We start from the raw sequence: 10,534 nt of genomic DNA on the forward strand, positions 1-10,534 counted from the left end.
TGGCGCTCTGCAGCCTTTGTGTGACACAGCAGGTGTAATGGGAAGCTCCTCTCCCTGGATGAATGCACATGGGGACGCTGATGCCCCCACTTCTTTCACAGCCATGCTGGGAACCAGGGAGAAGCTGCATTTCTCAACAGCAGGCCAGTAATTCCTGGAAACAAGCGCGCGCAGGAGGGGGCCATGGAGCAAGAAGGGGCTGGTTTGGGAACAGCGCTGCAGGACCACTCCTTATCTAGAATGGCCCATTGATAGATTTAGGGCTTCATCCCACAAGGCATTCAGCATCTCCTGAGAGACCTAAAACTGGTATCCTAACTACTTTTCTCTGTGAAAAGCTGATCTGGACAAAAAAATCTCTATAAATTCTTCAGTTGAAATGGGCTATGTAAGCTTTTAAAAAAAATATCACAGTGCCCACAGGCCCCTCTTATTCACATCCCAGTTGCCTGCTTGCTCTCTATTTGGCACAGGCGAGTTCTCATCAGCCTGGCGTTCTTCCTCTTACAACCATATCAGCTACTGAAGTAACAGGAGCTCCAAGCCAAATGCCTGGCATGCGGGACAAAACCCTGCCAGGACAAAACCAAGTATTTATATCTGTGTTTTCAGTGCCAGGTGGGAGGTGTGAACATTAGAGAATGGAGGCTGAAGTCTGTAGCTGGCAGGCTGTGCTGTTGCTCCAGGGGAGCAGGTGCTGTCAAGGGGCTTCAGAAATGCAGATTTAAGAACAGGACTTAGAGCTGATGGATTGGGGTGATGAATTTGCCACATTTTTCTTGACATGTCTCAAGTTGGTGCTGTTTTTGCCTCAAAGCCAAGTCATGTCATTTCTGAAAAGAAAGGCTGTACTTGCTTTTAAAATTTGGTTTTGAGTATGATTTTAGCAGTCTAGCCAAATAAAGAAACAATCATCTCTTCTTTTCTGCAGCAGATACAGTAGACTGGGCTGGGATAACTACTGCTACCAGGGACTGAACCTCCAGCTTTTGGAGCTAAAGCACGTGCTGAATTAAGGGACTCGTTGCCCAAGTGTGTTCAAGCACCCATGATTGCGTCCATATAACCTTAACACTCCGTGAGAACAGTATTCCCTACTGGGCTCTTCTGAAGGTGTAGAGCAAGTGGTTAGGAAATACAGTGTTCTGGACTTTAAGCAGGAGCTAGTCCAGATGATCTGGATACAAAGCCCTCAGAAAACTTCAGCTTCATAGCAGAGAGAAACCCAGAAACACAGAATCACAGAACAGTTAAGGTTGGGAGTGACATCTGGAGATTATCTGGCCCGAGTCCCTTCTCAAGCGGGGCCACCCAGACCAGGTTAACCAGGACAATATCCAGGTGGCTTTTGAATGTCTCCGAGGAGGGAGAGTCCACAGCATCTCTGGGCAACCTATTTCAGTGCTCTGTCACCTGCATAGTAAAGTGCTTCCTGATGTTCAGAGGGAACCTGTTGTGTTTCATTTTGTGCCCATTGCCTCTTGTCCTGGAACCGGGCACTACTGAAAAGAGCCTGGCTCTGTCTTCTTTGTATCCTCCTTTCAGGTATTTATAGACATTGATAGGATCACTTCTTAGCCTCCTCTTCTCTAAGCTGAATAGTCCCAAACTCAGATAAAATTCTGGGCTTAATGTTTCCTGACAATGTGAGGATTGCAGTCACCATATTTAATTTTATCAGAATCACCTACTGAAATATTGCAAGACTTTAATTAGATGTCCAAAAATACCTTTGAGAATCTAAGCGAAAACCTGGAAATCAGTTCAGACTTGTGTTTTTTATGAATCAGATGCAACCAAAGATGCCAAGCTCTCCTTTCCATCACAAAGAGTGAGTTAAAAAAACTTTTCCAGACTTTTGCTTTGCAGGTATCTGAGATCTGAGCTACAGAGAATTAGACCCTTTGGCTGAACAGAGATAATCTTTTCATTTTAACGAATTTAAAGCTCTTTAGTCAGTTGATTGAGTGTGATAAGGTATTTGATTGACTGTGTTATGATATTTGATATGGAAATCAGGGCTGACTGGGACAGGAATGGGCCTCATCAAGCAGTAGTTTCCAAGGGATGTTACCCTTGGAAGAAGTGTGCATCAGCAGTACGTGCTTGCAGCCCATAAGTTCAACTGCATCCTGGGCTGCATCAAAGGAGTTGTGACCAGGTCAAAGGAGGTGATTGTCCCCCTCTACTCTGCCCTTGTGAGGCCCCACCTGGAATACTGCGTCCAGGTTTGGGGCCCCCAGCACAAGAAACATGTGGACCTGTTAGAGAGAATCCAGAGGAGGTCTACAAAGATGATTAGAGGGCTGGAGCACATCCCCTATGAGGAAAGGCTGAGAAAGCTGGGCATGTTCAGCCTGGAGAAGAGAAGACTCCGGGGAGACCTCATTGTGGCTTTTCAGTACTTAAAAGGGTCTTATAAAAAAAAATGGAGATGGACTCTTTACTTGGGTAGATAATAATAAGACAAGGGGGAATGGTCTTAAACTAAAAGAGGATAGATTTAGACTAGACATTAAGAGAAAATTCTTCACTGTAAGGGTAGTGAGGCATATAATTTCTGCTGGTGCAGATTTTGCTTTTCTGATACAGCACTTTCACCTGTGGAGAGATTTTCTGAGTGAAACTGGATAAATCTTTCCAGGAACTGTGAAATGGACATTCTCTAAGCAAATGGCTCATTTAAATATAAAGTATGAGCGGTGAGACAGAGAGGTTAAGCCAAAAGGAAATGGGAAATCATAAAGCAAAGAAGTGTTCCATCACAGTAATATGTTTTGGAAAAAGCACCTGATTTTCAGCATCTGTAAATTGGTCTGGCTCAGTCAGTGAGAGAAGAACCCTGGATGTAGCCCTCAAAATATAATGGGAGAGAACCAAGGAAAACAGAAGAACATGCTTCTTTCTTAAAGACAATAACAGGAGTGGCAGACATATAGATTACCTTGTGCACAAGTGAGCAGGAAAGTGGAAACCAAATTACATATACAGATTTTTTCAAGCAATTTTACCATCACAATCCAAAGAGTAGAGTATACACCTAGAACATGATCATAGCATGGTCAGAAAGCTGTAGTGCTGCTTTCCTCAGAGATTACAGGCCTCCTTCTTCTCAGCTGTGCAAAGCTGGCCTGGCCTCCCACCTTTGAAATGAACAGGTCCCCCCAGCTCTCTGACAGGAGTAGACAGTCCAGGTCTTCTGGGCTCCAGCAGAATGCCCTTCCTCTGTGACCTTTCTTACCTTTCCTACACTCTCAGATGACAGAAAGAAGAGACACTGAAAACCTGTGGTAAAAACATATGGGAGATTGAGAAAGGGGTAGAGAAAAAAAAGCGAACACAGATTCCCACCAGAAATGGTGCAGATTATAAAGCTGTCTTTAATCCTGAAAACACACTTTATACATATCCATGGGAAGAGAAACAATTGTGTGTAAGAATCTGAATTTTTATAATGTCAACCAGCATGAAATTTTGGAAGTACCAAACTGACATTCCTAGGAATCACAGCTTTCTGTTCACAGAAAAAATGCATTGAACCTCAGCCATGTTATGGTAAAAGAGATGGGCAATTTTTATTTTAAATTTTATTTTAAACAGTCATTTTACCACAGTGACAAATGGGATAACCCATAGCTAGATCAGAAAGTAAAGCTGAATTATATGAAAAAAAGGACAAAGCTGATAAATTGTGAATGAACATTGTGTGAGAAAGATGACAAATTCACAGTGATGCACACAAGGAAAATGAGGCAAAAGAAAACTAAACTTTCAAGCTTGCTCCGTGGTTTCAAGGAGGTTTCTCCTGGCAAGCTGTATAGATGGCAGGATATGTTTTCTTCCTACATTTATCTAGTGCTTACAATGAACCTCCTGGCCTTCTGCCAGAGAAAGCATCTTTTCCTTAGAAGTATGTTTTCACAGTCTACCAGGTAGGCTTGCAAAAGAGCACTTGAAAATTAGACAGGCTACTGCTCAAAACAGTTTAAAGCTCTGCATCAAGAAACTTTAATGAGTGAGAGAATGGATTAGAGATACCTTTTGGCTTGGAACAGTAGGCTGAAATAAACTCTGCTTCCAAAGCATCATACCATACCAAGAGCTTAGGGAATTTAACTTGCTGTTCTTTGGTGAAACACCTCTATTTCAATACTCTGCTGTCTGTCACAATACATTACGCTCCTTTAAGCTACTTGCTTTCTAGTTTTCACCTCACAAGAAGAGGCTGCTCCATGAAACATATTCAACAGTCATGGGATGGAGCTAAAGGCTTTTCCCTACTCATTGACTTTCTCTGTGTGAACTCTTAAAATTTTAAACTTTCATAATCCCCTTTAACTGCTTACATTGAAAAGTTTTGGAAGGAAATATTTTTTTTTTTTCTTTTTTTCTTTTCTTCCGTGGAACCGAAAGAAAACATGGCTCACAAACAAAAAACTAGCACTAGTTGCTTTTCCAAAAAGCCAGTCTGGAAGAGCCCTGAGCAGCACTTCAGACAGTTTCACGCATAATCACTCTTGAACCTTTGGAAAATGCTTGGGTTTGAACTAATCTGTGATGTTCCTTTATCCAACCACAAAATCCCAGGGGAGGGACACTCTGCAAGGGACATCGCACTTACAAGCACCATTTGGCAAAGCTTTTATCTCTATTTAAAGAGCAGGCTGTAAGGAATGAAGCGGCACAGTAAAGAGAAATACAGTCAATGTTTTCAGCATGCAATCGCTGTTCTTTCTCTGTCATGATGTAGGAGTCTTTTTGGTGACAGTAGGAGATTGTGGTGATATGGTATTAGACTCAAAGATATGCCTGTAAAAATGCTTCATTTCTTTATCAACTGTTTGTGTTAACGATGTTGCAGGGAGTCCATTTGCTATCTGGCACAGGTGGAGAGCACACCACTATTGATAACCATTTTAGATAAGGCTTATGCGGGTCATATTTTTTCATATTTTCAATGCAGAATACTATTATTAGCTTCCAGAAATGCTCAATACATGTAACTGCCGCCTAGACCAGGAGACCAGCTGGAAACCTACCCCAGTAACTCCAGCCTGGGAAGCTGTCAGGTACTTGTAGGGTGTAAATTCAAAACACAGCGGAGAAGTGTAACATGAACCATCAACACTGCTTTCGTGTACGTAGAAGCATGAGAAAACTATATAGGGGAGAAGGGGAACAGAGAGACATAGGTTTATGCAAGATGGAGGTTGATGTCTGAGTAGCAGGAGAACTGCAAGACAGCTGGGTCTTCTGTTCTGCAAGCTGGTCAGCATGCTAGGACTTGCACTGTATGAGATATAATGAAATGATCTAAAGCCAACTTACTCATGTACATATATATAATAAATTAAAAAAAATAGAAATATATAAATAGATATATAGAAAAGGTAAATACACATGTATATTTAGATACCTGGCCTATATCTAAATATATTTTGCATAGACTATATATGCATTTTGTGAGTTATTTTCTTGTGAACATAGTGTGTGCTTAAGTTGTGGGACTCTTTCTGGTGAGTTATTATTGCTATTTTTTTTTAAACAGGTTCAAAAAGTGACTGGGCAAATTCATGTAAGAAATAATCCATTCGGACTACTAAATGCAAAGTTGCCACCTGTAATTTAGGAAGTCTCTGAGGTGCAGCTGAAGAGTTTGCAATAGACACAAGCTAGGAGTTGGAGACTGTCTTACTTGCTCTGTTCATATTCTTTTCCCAGGTACTATCGGCCATTGTCTGTACTGACATCTTTTAGAACTGGGCTGATGCTTGACTCCTAAAAGTACTTCACAGTCTCATCCCCTTCAGGGTGGAAAAGGGCAAAATATGTTAGATATACCAAAGGTATTGAGGCTCAATGACTCAATAGGAATAGAAGACAGCACAAAGTATTTTGGCTAGATGGAAACAACACAGAGCTATCTGGACTTCAGCTCTTACCTGGTTGTTTGTCTTCCTGTTTTCTGTAATGTTTCCAATGTTAAAATATAAACCCATTGAACCCCTTACCTTTATTAAACACATTGTATTTTGGTATCCCTGCAACAGCAATCTAGTGTCAGGGAGCACACTGAAATGGGACTCAAGTAGAGCAAATGGAGGGACCTGTGCCCAGAGACATGCCTAGGGAGTCTGACAGGGTGTCCTGCTGCTGCAGTGCACAAAGGTGAGGGCTGCTACCTACCTTTCAACCATTTCTTCCTTCTCGTCTTTTCTGGGCTTGAGCGACAACATTGCCACAGACTTGGGTAAAGCTGGAGATGTCACATATTAGCCCTATAGTTAGCCCTATTAGCCTTTAGTTTTTAACCTGTTATATTTATCCCAATTTAATTGATATTTTTAAAGGGACAGATAATTCTGTATCTCTGTTGTTCTTGAACAGATCCTACAAGCTGTTCTACATGTGAGGGATTCATCGTTGGGAGTTAATTGCAAGCACCATCCTGCAGGGATTTGTTATGTGAAATCTTGTCCTGCATTGACTGTTTTCTAGCTGGGCACATGCAAAATGGTGTGAACCCTAATCTGTGGCCCTAAGTGATTCTGTGAAACTTTTAGGATTGCATAAATGGCAGGAATTATAAAATTTTCAAATTCAGAAATTGACATAAATGAGCTATTTATTCTGACTTCCTTACCAGCAAAACATACTGTTACAATTATTTTCAGAAAGAAAATAGAAAAAGGAGATCTATGTATCTAGAGTGAACCCATTTATAATCTGAATTTGTATTAGTGGAAGAAATTTCACACTCAATTCACTGAGAATTTTTTTTTTTTTTTTCATGACTCTCCCTGAATTTTTCCTTTTGGCTAAATTTCAACAGAGCTACATGGGAGCCTAAGCTACATGAGAAGCTGACAACCAGAAGAATTGAATGATCATGTCTTCAGGTATTTTGATCAGTTATAAGATGTTTTATTTCAGTTCTAGTAAGCTGGGAAATTTCAGTGACAGGTGAACACCCTTGAATAGTTTATTATTTTGCCTAGTCTGAAATATAATATGGAAAGTTACCTTTCTGCCTAGGGAAGCAGCTTTTTTTTTTTTTTTTTTTTTTTTTAGTGTATTTACAGTTTGAACTTGTGCTGACTTTATAAAGTGGTAGCATGTACTCTGAATGCAAAGCAGTGACTGCTGAAAGGGGCTGGCATGTACTGTGACCCCATAAACAAACAATAAAATTTTACTACTGTGTCTGTATATTGCTGAAGAGAATATGAGCTTTCCAGGAAAGCGGAAAAATCCATGTGATTTTGTGAGACTAGTAATAACTCGAAACATTCCCCTCCAGTCACTACTAAAAAAATATAGCTGGCCTACCATACAAGTGAATTTGATCAAAAGACATATTGTTCACTGATAGTGAAATGATTTGTTCTCTACTTATTTCTGTGAGTTCAGCTTTGAACACATCATTACTGATTCCCTCCACCCCCTTTACTCCCAATCTTTAAATTGTCGTGTAATTTTCAAGGCAGAACACGCTCCATGAATTTATCTCCTCTCAATCTCATACCTGTGAAAACACATTTTCACCATTTAGCCATCTCTGCGTTTTGAGATGGCCTCCTTCTGCAAACTGGGCTGACACCAAGTCAGCCTCCTGTGATTTTGCAGGCTTTCAGCAGAGAGCCCAAGGCTGACTCTCTCTCAGTCAAACCATTGTTTCTTCCCAACAAGGGACAGATTAGAAACAGATCTGCTAGGTGGAATAGAGAAGATGTTTTAGTACCAGACAGGTAGAGATCTTTTTATTTTTATTTTATTTGCATTTGTATTTTTTTCAAGGGGACTCTGACATACTGTACAGTGCTTTGCAGGTCATTGCATAGTGTAGTCTCTAGCAGGGACATTTTCATGCTCACTATCGTCTCTTCAGGTGCTCCCTGATCCAGAGCTTGTGGCTGAGCTTTCACTGCTCAGCCACCTCCTGGAATTCCCCTTTGCAATTGCCATCAGGTCCCATTTTTGCCTCTGGCACAGTCTTGTCCCTTGTTGCTTTTATTGAAAAATCAAGTGAGGACTGAGACAGTGTTCAGGGAAAAATATCACTGCAAGTCATTTTATTGTGCTTATAAAGCCTTAGGTAAGTTGGCAAATTTACTTTATGGTCTAAGTAAAGAAAGCACACTACCATCCTAGGCACTTTATTTTATTCATCATTTTCCCATCTCAATGTCATTTAATTCTGATATTTACACCAGGGGAATAACCAAAAAGCTTTCTCTGTATATATACCTACATAAACTAACATGCTATACGAGTTAAGTTGGAGAGCATGCGGATTGCCCTGGAAGAGCAATTAATGCAGAACATTTACTGATATTACATCGCATCAAAAACAATTACACTTCCATTACACTCATCTACTTTACCCCTTCCTGTGTATGTGCTTGTTGAATCCTGTCCATATTTAATTTAGAAATGGATTACTTAATGAGGTGGTAGCATCAGTTACTAGCCTGGCAGCAAAGCAATGAAAGCCATCCAGCGAACGCTTTCTGATTTGGGAGTTTTTGGTGAAGGAAAGAAAAAAAAAAACGGAGCAGGCCTTCTCCATAAATCCAGCTTCCCTTAGGAATGATATGGCTAGAGTTCCCTCTTGCAGTGAATTATCTTCTCTTCCTTCTGTCTCATGGTAGTATGGGGTAATTGACAATAATAGCTACTGAGAGAGAAAAAACAAAACAAAACAAAAAACCATTTGCAATAACTATTCCAGACTCGAGGACAGGCTTAAAAATCTACACAGACTCCAGACAAATTCGCTTTGGTGCAACAGTAAATAATCTGGGATAAAAGTAATGTTCCATAAATACTCTAGCAGTGGAATTATTCTAGAATAATTCTAACACAGTATGTGATTTTGCAACATTTTGCTCTGCAGAGTTTTCTCAAATAAATTTCCCCTCGATGGTGCAGGTGAATGAGGACAGAAGCACAAAAATACTTCAGCCAAGCTTCTTCAGGCTTTCTTACACTTTCTCTCTCTGCTGAGCACTGGAGTCAGTAGCTATTTGGTACAATGCTCTGGGTCCAGCTGCTTCACTTCAGTTCAGCTGAATTTCAGGATAATGAAAACTAAAAAAAAGGAGAGGAAATGCCTCTCCTCAAAGCAACTTGCTTTAGAAAGAAGGCTTAATTCTGCTATTCAGTGAAATATTTTTCATTTAGTGCTGAAAATAGTTACATTTTCCTGACCATGCAGATAAAACTTGTTTAGCGAGGTGTGTTGCAGAGTGCTGGCAAATCTAGCTGGCCAAGTTTACCGTGGCAGTGCCTCTGTTTTTCAGCTCTGTTCGTGTCAGTTTTACATGGGACAGAAACAGAGCTTCCAGCAGTCATAGCCAAGCAAAGCCGAGTGGCATCAGGTAGATGTGTCCCTTTTGATGGAAAAGAGCATATATTCCAATAATAGGAATTAAAAGTGAAGTTCAGAGGACCAAGCATGGACATGAACTAGGAATTTGTTAGGGGGAGAAAGAATAATCCATGCTGTCAGGGAGATAGCAGAAATGTGCCTGAGTCCAGCCCAGACAAACAGAGCAGAAGAGGCGCTGGTTCCCATCACAGCAGATGAGTGCTGAAGGCCACACAGTGCCTCGGGTATGTAAATGAACTCAGTTTGAAGAGAGCAAGACCATCTGAGCATGCAGCTCAAATGCTGTCAGACCTCACTCACTGAGCAAGAGCAAAAGCAGGCAGCATCAGTAGGGCATGTGATTTTGCAGCAGTTAAGGGGGAGGAAGGTAGCAGTGCTGTGAAAAGCTGCAGTGTGGACCAATTTCGGGTTGGTTTATACTGGCGTTGCTTCATGAGAGTTAAGGAAAAGGAGCAGACTTGAAGGAGCTAAGCATGTTTATGTCAACAAGTACTATAGGATGTTTCTATCACAAAGCTGTGTGTTGTGAAGAAGATACTTGGAAATACTTGAAAAGTAATAAAATTAGGAAATTTTGTTTTGACAGCAATGCTATGAATTCTGTGGATGGAGAGGGGAGAGAAATAGGAAGACACGGATGCTGTTACCTCAACATTTTATTTGCTTCTTAGTATTGCTCTTATACTGTTCTTTTGCCGGGTGTTGGTGCCTGGCATTTTGAACAGTGATGACTGTTAGGTACAGCTGTATCTAACACGCACAGTCAGAAACTAGTTGGTACTCTGCATTTTAAAAAATGACAAGTGACGTTAATAGCTTGTAGCTTTGAATTGTGAAAGGAAGAGCAAACAAAGCCTTTTCTACTGATAATGTTTATACAAGTTCTAGGGCAGTCTGTTTTATCCTTTCCTACAGTCAAGATAAAATAAACCAAATCAGACTGACCAAAGAAGGGAAGAATGAAATTTTTTTTTTTCTTTTCCAGTCTCTTCCCTTCAGTTCTACACCCCTTATTCTCTACAACAAAAAATTTATTGAATCTTGAAAGATGGGAAATCCAGCATCACAGATTACAAGGAAATGCAGCTCATCTGCTTTCTTTAACAGGAGACAGAACTGCCTTCTAGTCACAGCCTCAGCCAG

This window comes from Anser cygnoides, chromosome 1 (genome assembly GCF_040182565.1).
Source record: "Anser cygnoides isolate HZ-2024a breed goose chromosome 1, Taihu_goose_T2T_genome, whole genome shotgun sequence".
NCBI classification, from domain to species: Eukaryota; Metazoa; Chordata; class Aves; order Anseriformes; family Anatidae; genus Anser; species Anser cygnoides.